We start from the raw sequence: 23546 nt of genomic DNA, 5'->3' as shown, positions 1-23546 counted from the left end.
GACTTCTCTCCTGAATACTTACAACTATTCCAGATTGTTCTATGGGGATTTGTCCTCTGTATTATTGTTATTCTTCTGTGGTCTTATTGAGTGCAATTCCTTATTCCTTTAACTTCCTGGAATTCCTCTGTATGGAGGCCTGCACCATCATTGCATTATTATTGGGATTCCATTTTCATTATTTTTTAGAGTACTATCCCCAAAAACTCTCATAAGAATAACTTTGCACTCTCCTGGCAATATTTTTGTACGGTAGATTTTTTGCAGTAGAATTGCCATGTCTCAGTCTACATGCATTTTGAAAAAGAGCAGATAGTACTTATGGTTTTTCCAAGAATTATTGCTACATCATGTTCCCTAAGTCGGATATGAGAATGCCAAACTCTCTATATTCTCAACAGTCTTCTATGTATAACTCCTTATTTTTTTTCCATTCTGAGTGAGAACGATTATAACTTGTTTCAATATATTCTCAGATCTCTTTTTGTCCTTATGTATCTTTCTGACTTCCTTGCGATTTATTCACTTTATAATTTGTTCGTATTTCCACTTGGTTAATTGCATTTTTCACAATGATTTTGAGCAGTTTTTGATATATTTTGTGTATGAACTATTTGTTATTAATGTTGCAAATCTCTTTCCTCAACTGGCATTTCTTTTTATTTTTTAGAAAGAGAGAGAGAGTGAGAGCAGGGCTCAATCCCACAACCCTGGGATCATGACATAGGCCGAAATCAAGAGTCAGACATTCAACCAACTGAGTCACCCAGGTACCCCTCAGCTGGTATTTCTTTTTATTTATGTCATCTGCGTTTTCTACTATGCTTACAAATTTTAATTTTTTTAATGTTTATTTATTTCTGAGAGAGAGAGAGAGAGAGAGAACAAGTGAGGGAGGGGCAGAGAGAAGGGAGACACAGAATTCCAAGCAGGCTCCAGGCTCTGAGCTGTCAGCACAGAGCCCAATGTGGAGGCTCAGACTCTTGAACCACGAGATCATGACCTGAGCCAAAACCAAGAGTTGGATGCTTGAGGAGTCCAGGTGGCTCAGTCAGTTGATCATCTGACTTTGGCTCAGGTCATGATCTCATGGTCCATGTGTTCGAGCCCGACATTGGGCTCTGTGCTGTTGGTTCGGAGCCTGGAGCCTGCTTTGGGTTCTGTGTCTCCCTCTCTCTCTGCCCCTCCCTCACTCTCACTCTGTCTCTCTCTCAAACATAAAAAATTGAATTAAATTAAATTAAATTAAATCAAATCAAATTAAATTAAATTTTAAAAACAGAGGTGGATGCTTAACTGACTGAGCCACCCAGGTACCCCAAATTTACTACTGCCTTTTAAATGAGTTCAACCAGCAATCCTGCTTTTAAGGTCTGGAATAATTATATTATATATATATATATATATATATATATATATATATATATATATATATTAAGAAGTACTTAATAATGTTCTCTTACCATATTTGTGTTGTGTGCTATGTAAAACAATGAACAAAACTTAAAAGCAAATCAATTCCTTTCTTTATAAACACAACTATTATACAGGAAAGCGCTTTTGAGCTTCCCCATAGTAAAATTTTTAATTCAGAAAAACAACCACTTTCTATCTCTTCATTTTAGTCAGATCACAAGAGAAAAAATATGCCAAAAATGTTCAAAATCACGACTTCATCTCAGCACACTTTTCTTTTAATTATTTTCATATGTTTAAAAGGAAATACATGAAACCATAGGTATGAAATTTGAAGATCCTCCTGAGTCTTAATTCTCACTGACTTTGAGAATTCACAGTGGTGGCCCCCTGCTTTTGATATTGCTGTGGCCCACGATGCTGCTGTCTGGAACACTGGGTCCTCTTCTAACTCTCTCACTGGAGCCTGCCCCAGTACTGTAAGACCCATTATATCTTATAAATAAGAACACTCTACAGGGCTTTTCCCCCTACAACCTTCTATCTTTCTGTATTAGCATGGTTTCTACTGTCCTTTTTGCTGGATGATTCTTCTCAATACCATCCTTCCAAATTCTGGCTCTTCTGGCTCTTCTTTATAGATCCATGCTCAAAATTCTTCAAACAAATTTCATTGTAGTTTCCTACTAAGCAGCTTCTTTCCTTCAATGGTTCTCGGTTTCTGTCAATACTATCATAGTTATCTTGGTCACTTCTGCTCAGTATTTATGGTTTTGTCTTGAGCGTGTTCCAATCAAACAACTATACTTGATTCTCCCTCCCTCATGTCTTTCCATTTCCTTCCATCATCACCACTTTTAGACTGTTCTCACTTTTCCAAAGTGTTGCAAATGTTTTATGCTATCTTTTCCTGAGCTCACAAATACCACTGCCAGATTGATTTCCCCAGATCATCTTGCCACTGTCATTATAAGGGAAAATAGGTAGTTCCTCAACAACTATTTGTGGACCGCCTAGTTGAAATTTACTGACTCCCCCTTACCAACAGCATGTAGATAAAAAGGTTCTGAACTGGCAATTTAGATAGCTTTATTAGGTTAAATTTTGTATATATGTATATTACATTATAATTTTATCCTTCCTTAGAGCTCTGTTCCCAGACGTGAGCTCTGGTTTCTCACCACCCTGTGATGCATTCATAACTATGCCTCTGCATCCATAACATACCATGTATGCAAAAGTTACTTTGGTTCTTTTCATTCAAACGCTGTACATCCTTCAGGTAGAAATACAAAATTGACTTCCCATGAAAAGTTCCTTCATTGTTCAGACTCTCGACTTGTTCCTAGTTTCCAATGTCTGTGATATATAACTCATTGATCACTTCTCCACTACTTTGTGTTATGGTTTTCTGTATCTATATGTTATCTTTCCAGTTAGACTAACATGTAACGTCTGAATTATATTTTTACTTTTGGTTCCTTCTCAGCTTTGGCAGTGTCTTTAATAATTCTAGTGCAGCATGGTGCAATGGCAAGAGCATTGGGACAGGGGTTTTGCATTGGATCCCTGACCCTTCAAATAAAACTTCTTGATAATTCTCACCACACAACTTTCTAGCTTCATTATATAATCCCTACACCCACACGTTCTCCTCTTTGTATGTTCTGTTACTCTTGCACCTACATAGACTTGTCTGATAGCCTGGTATGTACTTTCTTCATTGTACGTTCCTTTCTTCACTGTGAAATTCTGCAATATACAGTTTGTAAGACGCTGGACCACATATATTGGTTTTCATCTCATGATCATCTCTATGTTGACTGTCCCATTCCACCAACTACTGAGAAACATTTGATCCCAAGTCCAGTGGAATTCAATCAATCCCAGATTTTCCGTGTCCGGGCATCCTACCCCCCTCTTTCTCCCTGTGATGGCATCTAGGTTTTCCCTCGTTCGGTGGTGGTCATTGGCCACATTGCTGACACCGATCTTCTGGTCATTCTCTCACCAATCCGTAGAGATGGATTTCTATCCAGTCATGTGATCCCAACTGCATCCACTACTGCCAACCGTTGCCTTGACCTCAAGGTGTCCTAGGTTTTGGGACTTTCAGTGCCTCCACACTACTCTTAGTTACTTCTTTCATTTTACTGGCTGTTGTTACCTAAGTCTCCTTTGTCAGACACCCCATCAATTCACCTCTGCCATGCTCTTCCGTGCCTGCACCGCCCTAATACAATAAAGAAGAGATTTCGAGGGTTGCCTTGGTTTTCTCTCAAGCTCCAATTCCACCTCAATACTGTTTCTCATCCAGTGGTAGCCCACCACCTCTTTTCAGCTGTGTCTTTGTCATGCTGCTCTGGGCACATCAAACATGTCACCATTTACTTTAATCCCTGTGATTTGTGTCTCCTAGATTGTGTTGCATGTTAAGGCGGTTCACTGAATTTATCACTTATTTTGCCGATGGGGAGATCAGAGGCAACCTAGGCTAAAACCTGAACATTTGAAAGAGGAGAAACTTAATAGCAGAATTGCAACACACATGCATTACGGACATGTATTCACAGTGACATATTTGGGATCCCCGTCTCTATTGTTGAAGAGAAAATTTCCCCAACATATTTTTAATAAAAATTTTACTGACCTGGAATTATTACCCAGGTCAAAGAAGAGATAACGATCATCAGCTCATGTCTTACTCCTTCCAAGTTACAAACATGGCTCCCCAAATCACTATATAAATAAATACACACACACACACACACACACACACACAATTTATATTCGTTTGTTTTCCTTTACCTGAGATTCAACCTCTGAGATTCTTCTTTATACTAATTTTCTTATTTTAATTGCTCCATTGTATGAATATTGTGATTTATGTACCCATATTTTTGTTCATGGGCTTTTGAAATATTCTCAGATTTTAGCAATTACGAGTGCTGTTGCCAGGAATATTACTAAAGGCAGCTTTTGATGCACATATACACCGTCATACAAACATGTATATACCCTTCTTCTGGGCATGGCTAGGAATGCAAGTTCTGGATTAGGCTAGGTCTATCAAACTTTAGTTGATATTGGCCAACTGTTTTACAAAGTACATGGACCATTTTAAATTTGTGTTTTGCTTCACTGCTTTGCTTTTTACCCAACAGAATTTAATAATTTGGTAAATATGCTGAGAAGGAAACTGCTGAACCCAGTTTACTTTGGTTTACCTCCTTATTTACTGAGACACTAGCCTCTTAATTCCTGGCTGCCTTGATTTCCCCACATGGCAATTTTTATCTCCATGCATCTTCGATTATCGAAAGCTTTGCTAGCTTCTCTGAATTTTAGCATCAACTCTTTGCCTGAAGACTTAGCTTCTTGTCCTTTACCAAAAAATGGTGCATGACCTTGGGAAAAAAATAGTTTCAACAAGGCCAGTCCACTGCTCTGAAAACCCCAGTAAGATCTTGACCTGCATGCCTGGTTGAATCAGTTTCTAACATCTTCTGTTTTGTTTTGTGTGTTTGTTTTTGAGATGGCATTTTTCCTAATTGCTCTCAACAGGGGTGTTGGTTTTCTAAGAGCTATTTCTCTGACATATTTGGTAAAATTGTTAAAATGTCTCTAGTTAAAAATCTTGGGGGTATGGATGGGTGACTATTCCAGATTTCTATGGTTAGGAGAGCTGAAGCATATTCCATGATAAGAGGTACAGTATTGTACCTGATATGACTGAACTAATAGAAGGGAATTCATGTACTGAAAACCCGATCTGCCAAAGAGTTTGTATATTTTGAGCCTCCAATCCCAGATGAGCTAAAATAATGAGTATGATAATGTGTGTATTTGTCTCTACATCCAAACCTTTTGAATGAGGCCCCATTGGCAAGCCATGCCAACACTCTGTTCAAATTCCAGATGGCGGATTGCTTCCGGTTCCAACAGTTCCGCAATTAACAACTGGCTTAGCTTTGGTGTCAAAACCGAACACTTACCTTCTAAGTTGTCATTTACAAAAATTCCATGTTATCTCTCAAACTACTGTGACTTCAATATCATTAGCAACGACAGAATATAAACATGAGAGTCAAATCAGTTCTTATCTAGTCCCTCAAGCAAAACCAAAAGCAGTTAAAGCAGAAGGGGTAGAATGTTAAATAGAAATAGGCCTTTACCAGTACAAATGTGTTTTTATTAGTAAAAGAGAGACATCTTCTGTAATTACTGGGTGCATCATGTGTGAATCTTTATTAATTTATTAAACAAATAACTGACATATAGTTACTAAATGTGATGCAAACGTTCTCACGCAAAAGGGCAATCAAATATGTTAAGCCCATTTGTTGCACAAGCAAGTGTATTACGTCAAGATTATGTCTCCAAGTATATTGAATTTACGATATGCTTTTATGCTTTGGAATCTTAAAAAAAATAGTATTTAAAAAATTTGTTTGCACCTAAGAGAAATAGTTAAAGGCATGATATAAATCCAGAAATACAAAGTACCAAGGGTGGGGTGAGTGGAAATCAATCTCGTACTTCCAACCGAGCTCACCACTTGTCTAGCAATTATCCTAAGTGCTTCCCCACCACTGAGAGTGAGAAAGGAAGCTGCCGTTGCCGCCACTTCTGGGTTGTATGTTGCCATTTTATCCAATCCATTCCTGTAAATAACTTCTGAGAAACCTTAAATACCCATTTCAAAAGCACTTCTTAAAGCAAAGTACTCGCTTGTTCTGCCTTCTCAGAACTTGGTATTTCGATTGCCAAAAATTCACAAAGGATGGAACAGGCTTGCTGAGGAAATAGAAAAAAAAAAAAAAGACAGAATTAGCACCTAGCATTATACGCAGGTGCTCTGCTTTACTTTTCTTTTTAATGGTAGCAATACGTTGTTTTAGCTGATTCATAGACAAGTAAAAGGAAAACTCAACTGGGAACAAAATGTCTTGAATTTGGCCTAGGTGAATTAAAAAGACCTATGCTTGATTACCATATTTACCATATGGACCTCTCGTATTTTTTTTTTATTTTTTGTAATGTGTTTATTTTATTTTTGAGAGAGAGAAACACAGCACGGGCAGGGGAGGGGCAGAGAGAGAGGGAGACACAGAATCTGAAGCAGGCTCCAGTCTGAGCTGTCGGCACAAAGCCAACGTGGGGCTCCAACTCACAAACTGTGACATCATGACCTGAGCTGAAGTCAGATGCTTAAGTGATGGAGCCATCCAGGTGCCCCATCTAGGATTTTCTTGATGAGTGCACATAACATCAACACGTCTGGATGACATTTGGGAGAGCTGCATCTTATGTCAGAAGATTAGTTATAAACTATTTCAAACAGATATGTTTCAATTAAAACCACAAGGAAAGGGGCGCCTGGGTGGCTCAGTCGGTTGGCCGAATGACTTGGGCTCAGGTCATGATCTCATGGTCTAGTGGGTTGAGCCCCGCGTTGGACTCTATGCTGACAGTTCAGACCCTGGAGCCTGCTTCAGATTCTGTGTCTCCCTCTCTCTCTTCTCCTCCCTTCTTTTGTGTTCTGTCAAAAATAAATAACCATTAAAACACACACACACACACAGGGAAATAATACATGTTAGAAATCTGCTTAACTGCATGTGGTTGAGGCTCAGACACTGACTAGTGTGTTCTGTGACCTGGCCATGTGGTAATCCTGCAGTAGTAACACCGAGAGTTGGAATCCGTGATCTACTCCAGTGTTCCTCAACTCTCGTGTTCTATCATTCACTGCCTGCCTGCTGTCACTGCTAGATGGATCTTTGCAACAGAATTCTAGCTGGCTCATCGTCCTTCACCTATTTTTACCAGGCTCCATACTCTTCCCCACCCTACCAGGCACCCCCCCTTGCACATAGCTTCATTGCACATCAATCGTCTCTCTGACTCCTTTTCGTTCAAGTCCAAATTGATCTATTTCACATTCAATATATATAATGATCTATCGTTCTAATGTTATATTCCACTAGTTCTCCCAAGGTTACATCCATTCTTATCTCACCGTTGTGTTTTGTTTGTTTGTTTTTTCATTTTTCCCTCTAAACCTACCTTTAACCTACTTATCCATTTACTTCCACTGTTCTGCACACCTGAAATGCTCTGTCTCGTTCCCTCCTCTCCACCATTCCAAAAAAGCATCATCTTGTCAATGGCCACCAATAACCATGACAGGTCATTATTTTGTTCTCTTAACTCTTATTTAAGTATCACCAAGGTTTTGTGAATTTGGTCTCCCCCAAATGCATTGTAAGCTCCTTGAAAGCTAGGCTAATGCCAGGGATTGTAGAGCATATGTGTGGCTGGCTGCACCATAGCATCTGTCTCAATGCTTCTGACTTCCTTGTCACATATACCCATGAATCAGATATTCTATTTAAGAATAAGTAAGTTTTCACCAAGGTACTAACTGGTACATATTGGATAAAAGAAGTAGGCATCTGATCAAATCGAAATTTTTCTAATGAGCTAGGAACCAATTCATGGGGACTCCTCACAAGGTCTGAAAGAACTAAGGGGATTCTAGAGGGAAGCTCTGAAAGGATTTGTTTGTTGTGTGTGCAGAGTCCATCAAGGAGGAGGGTTTTTACATCTTTTCATTCAAGTCCACTGAGAGAGGCTTCATTTGAATCATTCATGAAGCTTAAAACTTGTCTCTTACAGTTGGGGGAGTGAGGGGATGGTGTTTTGGTCAAAGTTCTCCCATAGTGTAGTTATTAGATAGATAGATAGAAGATAGATTAAGATATTTTGAGGGCTTGGCTCACATGATTGTGGAGGCTGATAACTCTGAAATTTAGAGGGCAGTCTGGCAAGCTGAAAACTCAGGCAGAAGCTGATGCTGCACCACTGAGGCACAATATCTTCTTTTCTGGGGAAGCTTTAGTTCCCACTCTGAAGGCCTTCATCTCATGGGATGAGGCCCACCCACCTTATCAAGGATAATCTCCTTTATTCAAAGTCAACTGTTTCTAGATGTGAAACACATCTACACAATACCTTCACAGGAATACCTAGATTAGTGTTTGACTGAATGACTGGGTACTGTAGCCCAGATAAGCTGACACATGAAACTGACCATCACAGGTGACATTTGAACTTCTGCCTGAGAAATCTCAAAAACAAGCAACACTATCAGACGTGACGGTAGACACAAATAAAAGGTCGCTGCTCCCCTGAGATTGCTCTGCTCCACTGGAGTTTGCCAGGATATAGGACGTGTGGTCCTCATCAGCTTAAGGGAGATCCAGAATTAAGTCACCTTAAATTCTGTTGCATAGGACTATCTCAAAGGGGATGCGGACCTCATCCCAGAGTTGCTGAAGGCATCACAGGATCCCTAGTGACTGAGAAGTGAGTAGATGATGAACTAGAAAACATATACTAATTGCATTAGAAGCTGCAGGTAAGATGGTCTCAGCAATGGGAGGTAGGTCCCCATAGCACCCCAAGGGCCCAGTAGAAAAGGAGGCTGCTATATACATGGGCTGTTACAGGAAACCAAAATGTCAGCATTCAGCAGCTCCATTTGTAAAGTAAGACATTCTTGCTCCCTTGTCCTCTGTGCACTCCCTCCGATCCCTAAGTAGTTAGAAATAGTACACAGTGAGTGAAGAGGTGGACAATAATAAGGGGCAAGGAAGCCAAGAACAGCCCTCTCCCCCACCCCCACCCCCCACCCCCAAGGCTTCAGGTCGCCAGCCCAAGCCCAACGGAGCTGAAGTGTGGTAGTTTCCACTTCGACCAAAAATTTATATGTCCAACTGTTTCGTGGGAATGGAAGTCTAAGAACCAATCTGAGATTTCTGTGACTGTTTCTCAAAGTAACAAAAAAATTTGCCATGTAAGAGTTCTCAAGGAGAGCCAGGAGACCATGCGGATTTTCATCCAGGGACACAGGAAGAAGTTTCCATACCGTACATTTTACACGTACAATGAGTGATACATTAAAGTTGCTTTGTTATACTCCATGGGAGGCAGAACATGTGGTACAGAAATGTGTAAAATAGAATATTAGAGTCAAGAAAGCTTTGGAAGCTAAGGATAATAGGAAGTTAGGGATTATATGAAATGTATAGATCTGGAGGGACCAGAAAGGGGAAAGAATGACTAAGTGTGACTTATTTGGTAGACTGGGGGACACTGGTCTAACTGAGGACTACTACAAGGACTGTAGCACACAGCAGTTTTTAACTGGATGGATAAGAGCTTTGATTCTGCAGGCATTGATGGTCTTTGGGTGTTTTGAAAAGTAGACTACTGTGATTCAATCTGTGATGAGTTTGCAAATTGCTAGTGACAATACATATAAATACATCCACATGTATCTACGGGTGCTGTTATGTAGTATCCGGTATCATCCTAGTATTTTATGTAAAGCAGTCATCTTGCGTATTTTAAGCTACCTTCTGCGTTTTCCTCTTTCCTTAAAGAAGACGCATTCGACAAGGAATCAAGTCCTGGAAACTGAGCATCTAATTTCCCTACTGACTCTCTTCTGGTGACATCTATAAATCAAGATCCAAACAGAAAAATAAGGGTGACCTTAAGAGAAAGTAGGAGCAGTTAAGGCATAAGAAAGCCATGATATTGGTATGCCAAGGGTGGGGGGCTGCGGCAAATGACTTGTGAGCCTCTTGGATCGCCCTGACGTGTTTTATTCTGTTGCCAGAGCACTGTCATACATAGAGGCAATACCATCCCTCTAAGACTCTGTACTTCCTCCCTGGCTTTTCTGTTTTTGATCACTCCTACCTACCCCGCGTTTCCTAATGTTGCAAGAGAAGTTCTCATGAAATATGGGCATTGCCTCTCTCTCACCTCCCACTGCCTATGAGTCACCATTTTTGCTTGATTTCTCCATGCTTATAGCCAACTGTCTTGAAATGGCATTCAGAGTCCTTTGTGAATGAACCTCTGATCATCTTTCCAACCTCATCTCTTCCCATTTTCCTTCATGCACCACATACTCCAGTTAAGCGGAACTACAGAAAAATCACAACGATCCAGGGTAAATTTAGGGCACGGATAACACCAATTCACTGCTAAAACAAACTACAAGTATTTGCACATGGATTCATTGTGGTTACTCTCAACAGGGACATGAAAGCGTATATGCTTATCAGGACTTGATGACAAACAGCTAATGGGAAAATGAATGTTCGTTGCCTGTTCTGGAGGAATAGAATCGTCAGATCTCGGTGCCAAATCTTGGTGGTTAGTCTCCAAGCCCTGCTGTCGTAAAAACAGCCTTTCCCAATAAGCTCCAGGATATCCTTAGAACCGAGCGGTAACCTTGCTCTTCTCTTTGTACATCCTGACCTAACCCACCTGACCATCACCTATGAATTAAGAGTAAGGATATTTAGATAAAAACAGTCAACAGCCCAGACTTTGGGTTAATTACAACTACGAGTAATTCTCTGCTTTCCCCCCTACTACCTGTATTACTTTTGGAAACCTTGCAAACATAGCCTCTCAAGTCCTCTCTGCTCTCATATGGAAAACCGAATTGCTTTCTGTGATTTAAAAGAAAATGTAACTAAAGCAGAAAAGCACTTGGGAATTAAATAGTTTGGAGACTTCTGCTGTAAATTTTACAATCTTGGTGTTACAGATAGGACTTTCCTTTCACTTTTAAACACAGCAATGCCAAAGAGGCTGTGCCCAAAAGTTAGTGATCTTAGTTTTATTTTCTTCCAATTCATGGAGGATCCAACATCTCAGATTTAAACTGTCCTTTTATACGAGTACTATCACTAGAACCATCCCCGATTCTATTCCATCTTTTTAAAGTAAATTTGTTCACTTCATATTCAGACTTGGAAGTTTCAAAAATCAAACAAACAGAGAGCATGGAAAAAGAGCTAAAAGAATTCCATAGTCTCTTATAAAAAAACAATGACAAAAATGCTCCTGTCTACATTCGTCTTCTAGCTCTTTTCTCTATGAAGATTTTTGTTTCCAGTTGCAATTATTCAGTAAGTAAAATTCTATGCTCAACTTTAATTAAATAACAAGAAAAGCAAGTCCCTTTAAACATTATTTTAAGTGCTTTATAAATATAATTTTAATGGCTGCAAAAAAACCTCTTCTTTCCATGTTGATTCATGTATTTACCAATTTATACTTCTACTTATAGATTGTTTCTGAAAACAATTGTTTTTAAAAACTCAATGTTATAAATAATATTTGGGAAATGTCTACAAGTTTATAGATTATTACAATGTTTTCAGATTATATTCTGACCTATTTGCTCAAAATAGTTATCTTGTAAAATACTATGAGACTTTTGTGGGTTTTACATATATTGCCATATGTGACACTCATTTTTATAATCTACTTTTAGCCTGTAATTGCACCTAGAAAGATTACTTGTAAGTTTCCTTTAACCATTTATTCAAACAACATTTTAAATTGATTTGTATATGCCAAACACTATTGCAGGTGTTGATGATACACCTGTGAACAGGGTAGAAAAGATTCCCATTTCTGGGAGTTTCAATCTTAGAGTGAGACAGGAAGTACATCATAAATCGAGTAGGAAGAATAGAAATGAAAGATTGACAGAAAAGAAAGAAGAAAGGAGGGATGGAGAGGGGAGATAGGGGAGGGAAGGAAGAGAGGAGGGTAGAGAGGGAGAAAATAGGCAACAGAAGAAAAAAGCAAATGAAGAGAGGAAGTCAATAAAGTCTCTTGAATACTCAAGTCAAGAATCCCATGGAAAAATTTGTAAATGCTAACTGGCGAATTTTCACATCATTTCCCAAAGAACCGCAGTGATTATTTAATATTCTGCCTAAATTGTTGCCTCAATCAGCAAGTTTCTCAAAAACATTAAGGAATAGACATCTTTAAGAAGAATATGTGACTGAAACTATAAAGTTTCTGGATCTTAAACCCCAGATGCGTGACAAAACAAACAAACAAACAAACAAACAAACAAAAAACGGAATTAGAACTTTGTGGATGAACAAAAATGTATTATTTACTATAATAATTCAGCTTTTTAATCATTGGTCTTAGCCATAGCCTTTAACAACATTTAATGGTTCCATTAGTTTCCTCTATTTAAATTCCAGGAGCTTCAAGGCTCCTCCTGAGGAGGGGAGGAGGGATCCTATCTTCAGCCAGAAAACAGCATAAACTGCATTCACAAAAAGGAATTACAAGGTCAATTCCAGAACTTCCTTTCACTGCATTCAATTCAAATGAACCTGCAGACTCTGTTTTCTTTTCCTTTTTCTTTATGCACCCTTTAAACAACAGGGTATTGTCTCCCATATTTCATTCCAGACGCGGATGATTTACAATCGTTTTCATGTTAATATCTCTGCACCTTGATTTACCGCAGAAAATATGAGTCTGTAGATCTCTACAACTTACTCCAGGAGCCAAAAAACACTTGAATACATGCTTTCAAAGCTAAGGCAACTGCTTGTCAATGAAGTGAGGCTTTTTATTGCGTCTCTGGTCTTTTCTCAGCACAGATTTTCTTCATTACCGTTTCTCCCCCTTTTTCCTGTTTCTGAACATGCTTTTGTTAGAAAAGCAGCAGTAAGAGCAAGCTATTACGTAAGTCTGATTCATATTCCTCTAGATATTTAACCTTTTGAGCAATAAGAAATGGGATGAAAAAAATTGAGTTTCAATTTCATAGCACTTAATTCTTTAATGGGATGTTTCATGTGTTGTTTCTGTCTGTAAAAGATACGATATATGGCATGCCCTATGAGGAAAATAGATATTTAATTTTTTTAACATTTATTTACTTTTGGGGAGACAGAGCACAAGCCTGGGAGGGGCAGAGAGAGAAGGAGACACTGAATCCGAAGCAGGCTCCGGGCTCTGAGCGGTCAGTACAGAGCCTGATGCGGGGCTCAACCCCATGAACCGTGAGATTGTGACCTGAGCTGAAGTCAGATGCTCAACTGACTGAGCCACCCAGACGCCCCAAAGAAAATAAATATTTAAAGTGTTGCTGTGTCTGCATGCCATCCCGATGCTTATATATTGTTGTAGGACCTTTCCAACTGCTTATGAAGGAAAGAGCCCGAGCGTTTAAGGAAACAAAAGGTAGATTTTATTCTTCTCCTTTTCCCTAGGACTGTAAGAAGTCAGTCAAGGTGATTAATGTGGTTTCAAATACCATAGACTGGGCAAATGTATGCCAATGAATACTACTAGCTAAATACATAACTTTCATTCTTCAACAAGTTAGTTCGTTTATATTCCTAAGAAGGCAGCATCTACTGGGAGCATTACGGGACTGATTCACTAGAATCCACACATGGACACACCCCAGCGTGTGTTTTTTTGTTTTGTTTTGTTTCGTTTTGTTTTGTTTTTAATTTTATTGTATTGTATTTCTTCCAGTTGCTCGGTTCCATAGATTTCGATGGGGGGCGGGGGGATGGGAAGAGAGACTATTGTCAAGAATTACTAGTCTTGGGGCCCCTGGGTGGTTCAGGTGGTTAAGCACCCAACTCTTGATATCAGCTCAGGTTCTGATCTCACTGTCATGAGATCAGGCCCTGTATCGGGCTCTGCACTGACTATATGGAGCCTCCTTGGGATTCTCTCTCTCTCTCTCTCTCTGCCCCTCTCCCTCCACTCTCCCCCAGCTCAAAATAAATAAATAAACACTTAAAAAAAAAAGGAATTACTACTTCCTATGATGAAAGGAAATAGGCATGTTCAGAGTCCAGGCAGAGAAATGTCACTGACCAGCACCTACAATGTGAACCTCATGGACCAGTTTCATTCACGAGCATCTCTGTCATTTTTTTCCTCACTTTTTAAAATTTTTAAGGGATTTTGTGTAATCACAACCATTTTTTCCAAGTTCAGCTGAACAACCTTTAAAGTTGTATTTAAAAAGAGAGAGAGAGAGAGAAACCTCGAGAAAGAATCCATTGGAATTCTCCTTTCCTTGCGTTTCTCCCACCTTGAAAACTCTCCCAATGAAGAATGAGCCTTATTTGCATGTTGTTCTAGAATAAAATTTATCATGCTGAAGGATCATCAGAGGAGGGTTTGAGCTAAATCCGTACCGATCACTTTGTATGGTTATACGGGGAGAACACCCTCCCCATAAACCTGCCCACTGGTGCCAAAGGCTTTGTATAGAAACCACCAGATGTTGTAACAGAGATACTGGTGAGACATGTGCGGGTAGGGAGTCAAGTAGACACATTTCAAAACCCGGTGCCTGAAACACCGGGGCTTAATCGAGGTGTTTGATTTTGGAAGAGATTCACGGAAGCACCATTTCATAAAGCAACTTTCCCCTTGCGTATACACCTCCCCACTTACTAAGAGAGAGAGAGAGAGAGAGAGGGAACTCAGGGTACTGCACTGGAAATGAAACATTCACAGAAACGTCCCCTTCTTCCTCCTCCTGGTACAAACTGAGCAGTGTAATGGTGGACCTCAAGGCATAACAAAATGTTGTGCACGCTGTATGCAGTGACCCATAAAAATCACAGAATGGGGGGGGGGATAAAGAACTTCCTTCTCCTTTCTCTCGTTTTGGCTTCTCGTCTTACTGCCTCAGTGTTTGCAAAGCCAAATGGTGCCTGAGTTAATGGAATAAACAACACTGCTCAGTTAGCACAAGCATGCATTAGCTGGGAAGATCTGTATTGATTATTACATAATAAGTGTTCCAAAACTGATTTTCACCTCACTCATACAGTGTTCCAGTATACCCAGGTAAATGCCAATAAACGTTTCCATTACTCCGAACTATTTTATAGATTTACACTTGTTAGATTTGCTGGCAAGCCAATTGTTTTACCTAAGGGCCTTGCAAAGCTGCCAGAAATTATAGGCATTTTATACCTTTAGGTAAATCTGAAGTTTTTTCCCGAAGCCACGTTATTGTGTGTGATGTTGACTCAGCCAAACAGGCTTGTCTCCTAACACCCTAGTCAGTATGAAAAGTGCAAAGTATTTTAAATTACCAGTGTATTCTTTTGAAAGTACATAAAGCCAGTTAACATAACAATCTTATTTTCCTAACTTTGCTTTTTAATCTGTTTCAAATTTCATCATTATCCAATCCTAGAGGATGGTCATATGAACACACAAATGTATGTGTGTGTATATAGAAGAATGTATATATCTAATGTGGTTTTGGAAAGCATATCTTATATGTTTTTATAAATATATTTCTTATGACAAGAAGAAATAACCTCAGATCTTATTGTGGGGGTCTTTCCTGAAAATTGGTAAGTTTTTAGGTACCTCTTTGCAAAATGCAACAGGGGATGACACTCTTCACTTAATAAGGAAAATTTTTTCATTGGCGGAATTGGAGAATCCCATTACTTGGTTTTTGGCTAAAAGGATGTCTAAGTGCCAGAGTACCATGTAAAGGTAGGGTCTTCAAAATGTTCTAAACATGCTCCTGCCCATGCTACAGTCCAGCATATCAAAGTCACACTGCATATTCCTGTGGGATGAATGGCATCAAGGAGAGGAATTCCGAGAGTGTCACTGGAATGTTCTGAGAGTGGCTCTGTTTTCTGCATTTCCCTGTCTGGGCTGGGGTATGCAGGCTAGGCTGGGGGCGTGCCTGGATGCATGATCTGTTTTGTTCTTTCCCAGCCTCCTTTCCTTGGATATGCTCCAGGTGGGAATACTGCTTTATTATCCAAGGCAACAGGCATGACGTCCCTCTATGGAGTCTCCACCAATGTGTTGTTGTTGGAGCATCTACAGAGGGATGAGGCCCGGCTCCTGATAGCAGCTGTGGGTGTAGGAATTGTCTGAGCCTCAGCAGGAAAACCACTCCTTTGGGCAGGACAGTGCTGTCCTCGGGATATAGTGCAATCGCCAACTTAGCAGCCCAGCCCCCAACTTGGCTTGGCTCTAAATGGAATATTCCACTTGGGAATTTGTTTGTTCTTTTCCCTGTGCTTCTGGAAATGTTTCACCTTTCATTTGATAATCAGAGATAGGTCCACCTAGAAAACTTTCAAGTGCCTTTTTCAAAACAAAACAAAAACAAATAACAAATAGCACACACACACATATCTATATCTATCTATATATATATATATATACACATGCATAAAACAATACATATATATTATGTTTACACACCTGTATACACATATGTACACGTACCTATATATTTGTTGCAAACGATTCTTTGGAGACATATTTTCTTTAACTGAAAAGATAGCACATATTCATACCCAAGAAAGATTTTCTTTCCATTCTTTTTTTTTTTTTTTTTTTTTTGAGTAGAGCTGATACACGATGCCACGTTAATTTTAGGTGCACAACATAATGATGCACCTTCTCTATAGGTTATGCGCACAAGTGTCTCTACCATTTGTCACTATACAAAGCTATTGCGGTATCATTCACTATATTCCCTGTGCTGTGCCGTTAATCCCTGTGGTTATTTATTCCGTAACTGGAAGCCTGTCTCTCCCATTCCCTTTCACCCATTTTTCTACCCCCCACACTCCCTTCCAGCAACCATCAGTTTGTTTTCTGTATTTACAGGTCTGATTCTGTTTTTGTTTATTCATGTGTATTGTTTTGTTTAGATTCCACATATGAGTGAAATCATACGGTATTGGTCTTTCTCAGTCTGACTTACTTCACTTAGCATAATACCCTCTAGATCCATCTGTGTTGTCACAAATGACAAAGCCTTATCCTCTCTTATCGCTGAATTGCAGTCCGTTGGATATATAAGTATCACATCTTCCTTATCCATTCATGTATCGATGGGCACTGGTAAACATACATATCTTGGCTATGGTAAACAATATTGCAATAAATATAGGAATGCATATATCTTTTCAAATTAGTGCTTTTGTTTTCTTTGAGTAAATACCCAGTAGTGGAATTATTGGATCAAATTGTTATTTTTATTTTTAATTTTTTTGAGGAGCCTCCATACTGTCTTCCACCGTGGCCACACTGGTTTGCATTCCCACCAACAGCTTCCCTTTTCACTATCTGTCACCAACACTTGTTAGTTCTTGTCTTTCTGATTTCAGAAGGACATATTTTTAATAATAACATTTCAGTCAAAAATACTATTTTTATTTCTTCTGTGAATCTTCGTTTAGATCTGACTCACAGTTACTGGATCATTTATCTCAGTTGGTGGATGGAAAGGATGCTTGTGCAGGTCGAGGGGACCCTCAAAAGGCAGCAACATCTGCAACTCCCCTTATTCAGTTTTCCTCATCTCTGAAACCGATAAAGAACATTCCAGGAGACTTCTCTTTTCTTCCCAAAATACACAAAGTCTTCCTGAAAGGGGAGCATTTTAATAGAGTATAAGGAACACTATAGTTCACCAACATAGTAAAAATACATATTATGAAAGATGTTCTGTCATTTTTGTAAGGGAACCAGGGCGGGATATCAACTAGGATCATGGAAAACCATGTCACGTCTTGCATTGTCTGGGTTGCAAGACTCAGAAGAGGACACTCTACGAATTTACTTGATCTAACAGCTATGCTAGATATTTTCTAATCACCAATAAATTCAAACTCTTTACTCAGACATTGCAAATGGTGTCGCTCTTTATTATCTCACAGAGAAAGAGACAGAACTCTTCACCCAATTGGATTTTTTTTATCAGTGAAATACTCCAGTGAGTAGAATTAGGGGTTTAAGACCTAGCAAAGGAACTTCAGACCTTTATTCCTGTTGTTAGTTAATACTCACAGAGCGTGTTAAAATCTGTCTAATGAATTAGTTAGACATTCAATCTTTATTAAGGATGCTTAGTTCAGATCATTATAAAACATTCTAAAAGATGCTAATTTGAGCGTTCAAGGCAGAACGTGGGCACCAGTGAATGGTGGATTTTATCATCGTCTTTATCATGTCGCTTCTTATGAAACTTAAATACATATGCTGTGCCAGATGCTATGTTAGGGTGTTTGTCTGCTTTGTGTTAAAAGTCTACCTGAGAGGGGTGCCTGGGTGGCGCAGTCGGTTAAGCGTCCGACTTCAGCTCAGGTCACGATCTCGCGGTCCGTGAGTTCGAGCCCCGCGTCGGGCTCTGGGCTGATGGCTCAGAGCCTGGAGCCTGCTTCGGATTGTGTGTCTCCCCCTCTCTCTGCCCCTCCCCCGTTCATGCTCTGTCTCTCTCTGTCCCAAAAATAAATAAACGTTAAAAAAAAAAGTCTACCTGATAGAAATCATTATCCCCACTTTCTAGGAAATAAAGATAAAAGAGTCTTTGGAAGGTTAAATAACTTGTCCAAGATCACTTGGCCAGTATATCGCATGCAAGACCATCTATCTGAAATGTCTACATTCCCTCTTTGCCAATGCCAAATTTTATTTTAATATAGATACGTTGGCAAACCTATTAAAATGTAATGAATAGTCAATAGTTGTCAAAAAAACTGAAAATCAACTGAGGAAACTGAAGTCTGGGAAAAAAGTTTTGGATTCAAAATATCAAGTTATGGCTTCTACTTCAGAGAGCAGCTGGGACATAAAGATTGCAGTGAGAGCAGAAAGAAGTGAAGGGAACCGAGATTTACGTCTCGCCTAACATTTTCTTTGCAACATACGAGGCACTTATGATATCTCATTTAAATGTCACAACTATGCTCCAAGGTTGAGGTATGTCATCGAGATTAACAGATCAGGGAATGGCAGGGCACAGCAGGATGAGGCTAGGTTGAAGTTCACATAGCCAGGAAGTCATGACACCTGATTTCAAGACGGATACACATGGCCATTCTTCGTTATTCATAAAATGAATTTTCTTATGCATTTCTTTGTATATTTCCCTTTGAATACTCCCAATTTTGTAGTGAACAAAGATCTCAGTGTCTGCTCAGGCTTTGGTTTCAAAGAAGGACAAAATATACAAGCAGGATGTAAATGAAAATGAGGCTTATGGACTATAAAATTTTAGACTGTAACTTATCTACATCAAAGTAAGCCTCCACACTCTCCAGGTTATTGTATTTCTAACTGATGTTAAAAATTATTAAACAGGAACTGAATGGCTCCTGTATTCCAGGAAGACTACCATGGGTTATGGAGCTTAATTCCAGGAGTTCAAGTTCAGGCACAGGATACCACAGGGAATACAGCCATGATTCAAGTATCTCTTGAGTGAAAACTGCTACAAAGTAGCAGAAATTGCATTTTTAACTCAAATGTTATATTTTTAATGTTCCCTTCTTCCATTTTCCCTACAAAAATGAAAAAGGGTCATTTGTGGCAAAAAAATATATATATTGACTATGTCTCCATCATGAATCTACTAAATTGGTTCTTTTCCTTGAATTACATCAATGGGCTTGTTGTACTGTGACTTGTAGGTAAACTCAAAATATTTGAGCTTTGATACTTTTCCTTCTATGTAAATGGGAAGTCAAATTGATTTTAAAGTCCTTTATGATTTACAATTTATTATTTACACAATTCTTATTTATGTAAGCCAGAGAGCAGATAATGTGTGAAAATAAACAGGCTAGACAATTTTGTTTTTATGAAATACACTATGTCTGGACAGGTGACTTCACACAAGCTCACATTTTTCCTATTTGTTTCTTGAGCAAATTGGCAGTTAATTTGGGTAAATTTCTTTGATTAAGAAATATTATGTGGCTGACATATCCCCAGGAGAGTAAACAAGGTCGTATATAATTTGAATGAATGGGCAATGAATTAAATTAAAAAGTTAACTTGCATAGAAAGATCTATCCCATGAAACAAATTCTGATTCTAATCACAGTTGTGGTAGAAGCAAGTATTTTGATGTTTCTTTAAGTTATTTTATGCATGTGCTTTCGTCAAAGAAAATAATACACAGGGTTGTTCGATAACTATGTTATTACAAGTAATGTCACTTTAAAAAAATATGTACAGTGACAAGGAGATAGGTTATACGTGTTCAGATTGATATATAGATACAGATGATAGGTAAGATATTAGATGTAGGTATAGATATAGATGATAAAGATATAGATATAGATAGATAGGTTAGGAAATTGAGACTGAAAAAAGTTACTGACTTTTCCAAGTGACAGGGTAGAAATTAAAGCCAATGTCCTTATACTCTAGTCTAGAATAATTTTCCCAACCTGTCAGCCAGAATTTTTTTTTAATTTTTTTAAAGTTTATTTATTAATTTTGAGATAGAGTGCAAGTAGAGAAGGGACAGAGGGAAGAGGGAGAATCCCAAGCAGGCTCCACAATGTCAGTTCAGAGCCTGACACTGGGCTCAAACTCAGGAACCATGAGCTCATGACCTGAGCCAAAATCAAGAGTCGGATGCTCAACCAACTGAGCCACCCAGGCGCCCCAACCAGAAATTTTCGACTTAAGATTATGGCACGGAGGAATTTTCCTGTGGGTCATGCAAAATTATTTCATGTCCAAAGGATATCCGAAAGATAAATGCCAAGAAGAATGTTAAATTAATCATGATAACCGTTTAGACTGCCTTTAAATATTAGAATATTTTCTTTAACATGCCTCAAGCAGAATGAAGGATTAGTTCTACTACATACTTAGGCCTTCCATGTCAAAGTTCTCAAAGCTTGAATATTTCACAAGGCCTTGCTAATGAGTTCATTATTTTGTTTATTCTGCTCATAAGAAAGTCTGATATAGGACCTTTATATTTGCATTGCTAATAGCTGTCAGGAGTTGGATCCCAGGCTCTTTTCCTTACAGCACTTTGACAAAAGTAATTAAGATCAAAGTCCATTGCCAGGGCCAAACATCCATCCACACAGGCCACTAAAGAGAACAATCAGGATTATCAGGCCAGCTGCGTCAGCAAGGAGTTCCGAATCTGGGGGGAGGCCAATAAGAGAAAGAAGCCATATGGTCAGAGCTATGTTTCAGAATGCAATTGCCAAAGCAGACACAGAAGCTTAGGAGGTATGGAAGGTAGGAGGTAGGAGGTAGGAGGTATGGAACAAGCAGGAATGTTCAGACTCTGAGACTTTATAGGGAGGGACCAGTGAGGCAGCATCACCCACAGAGAAGAAAATTCCCTGTGGCTTTATCGTGCTGCACTGAATTCACATGTATTTTTCTCCTACATTCTCAGATTGAGTGGGTGAAAGATCACTCAATGAAACCAATGATTTTTTTTTTTTTAATTCAACTCTCATGTGTTACGGACCAGAGATGGGAAATACAAGAAGCTTACAATTGTATAGGGCTAAATAAATAAATAAATAAATAAATAATAAATAAATCAGCAATTAAGCTGGACAGAGGCAGAGGTGCACCATCAGCCCAAGGAGGAACTGTCCGTGATTCTGCATTTCTACACCAAGAGCCAGGAAAGCCTTCTGGGGGAGGTAACATTTGGTTCAATCTTGAGAGATGGTAGTTACATTCCAGATAGGGAAAGGTGGAAAGGAAATGTCAAAGAAATTGATGCTTGAAGCCATGGACGCTCTCCACAGAAATACAATCTTTCCCTATGATTGAATGCAATGCTCAATGGATATCCATGACTTTCCTAGAGAAGTTGTGTAATGAACTGCCCTTTAGATGTAGACTGCCTGATTAAATCCTAGCTCCATCTATGTAGGTATGTAACCATGGGCAGGCTATATAACCTCTCTATCCCTCTCTGTAAAATGAGAATAATAATAGGCCCTACCCCCACAGGGCTGCTACGAAGATTCAATAAGTTAACATTTGCAAAGCATTAGAAACTCTTAATCCACAGCACACGATAAAGGCTCTAATTGAAATGTGACGGGCATCATTCTCCTGGTAAAAATTTTACTAGAGATTTGTTTTCTTCTTAATCCCCCTTCAGTGGATAGGTATCCTAAAGAAAATCCTCCTCTTCTTGAAATCTCTTATTCAGTGGTCTCGAGCAGTGTATCATCTGTTCTGTTGTTAATTTTTCCTTTCCATAGAAACTTGCTTTTTAAATTTGAATTTCTTTCTCTAGGGTGTGCCTTCTTGCTCATGAATATCTGCCATTTTGTTAGAATTTTAGCAACAAGTACGGTGTTGTCAAATGCCAGTTCCCTAAAACCACTAGGCAATCTGCACATAAGATGGAGTTGAGCTCATCTCTTACTGCTATGAGGGAGAACACCAATTCCAAGGACTTTTGGCGAGGCGTCAGAGGCAGGGGGGCAAGGTGGAATTGGTGTGAACTTGAGGTTTAGTTCAGGCAGGCCTTCCAAAGTAGGGGCTAATCAAGAGTGTGTGAGGGTTATGATACAACTGTTGAACATTGGTGGAAACGGCAGAGCAAGAGCTTTGGAGGCAAGAGATTCAAAGAAACTTAGGCCCCAGGCTGCCTGTTGATCTTTACACTGAAGGGTGGATGGGGAGTTTCTGTAATGAACGACCAGGCCATTTGTTGGGGCAAGAGTCTCCTGAAATGGTAAAGCCATGCCAATATTATGAGTACCGCATGTGGGGGGGGAATGCCAGACTCCAGTGTCCAAGCTTATGGGTGAAGGTGGATTGTGTGTTTCTTCCTTGTCAATCAAAACATTTTCCTAAATTTGAGTTTCCTGCTATGGTGGAGACAATGGAGTCTGAAGCCAGGATGCTGGTGTGGAAACTCAGGTTCCTCAGTTTACCCCCTCACATCCTGGGCAAGATATTTTACCTCTTTGTGCTACTGGTTCCTTTTGCAGGTGGGAATGTTTCTAATAGTACTTAGTTATGGATCATCAGGAGAATTGAGTGGGTTAATACGTGTAAAGCTCTTAACATACTGTCTGACACATAGTGAGTAGTCAATAAAGAACAGCTATTACTGATCTATAATTAAAGACTAGGGCGATATTTTTTCATTCAAGTCACAAATTATCTATGTTACAGCTACTTTAATGATTGTGTTCAATGTATATTTTTTTTAAAAAAATACTTAAGTAGCTAGAGGAAAAAGTACTAATGCAAATCAAAATTCTTGGCTCACTCTTTTTTTTTTTTTTTAATTTTTTGGCAATCCCTTCAATTCTTTAATTGTAGATGTTTTCAGAATTTTTGTCGCTAGGATTCTTTTTTTTTTTTTTTTATTCTAAATGATCGTCGCTCCAGCTAAGATGTCTGATCAGTTTCCCTTCAAACATGTGAACACTGGGTAACCCTAAATGTCGTGGGCTCCCAGT

General features: G+C 39.1%; 1 long non-coding RNA gene across 2 annotated transcripts in view; it reads right to left on the bottom strand.

Annotated features, from left to right (window-relative positions):
* Nucleotides 1–5573: 5573 nt before the first annotated feature.
* LOC128314623 (uncharacterized) overlaps nucleotides 5574–23546 on the bottom strand; it is a 140577-nt gene continuing 122604 nt past the window's right edge. The window contains exon 8 of one of the 2 annotated variants that reach the window (XR_008296485.1): nucleotides 5574–6213. This is a non-coding gene — a long non-coding RNA (uncharacterized LOC128314623). Of the gene's footprint in view, nucleotides 6214–16507; nucleotides 17716–23546 lie in introns of those variants that run through there. The other variant, XR_008296487.1, reaches the window with a different exon arrangement.

This window comes from Acinonyx jubatus, chromosome A1 (assembly GCF_027475565.1).
Source record: "Acinonyx jubatus isolate Ajub_Pintada_27869175 chromosome A1, VMU_Ajub_asm_v1.0, whole genome shotgun sequence".
Lineage (NCBI taxonomy): Eukaryota > Metazoa > Chordata > Mammalia > Carnivora > Felidae > Acinonyx > Acinonyx jubatus.
Note: the sequence above shows the minus strand (reverse complement) of the source record. Positions and strands in the feature narration are given on the sequence as shown.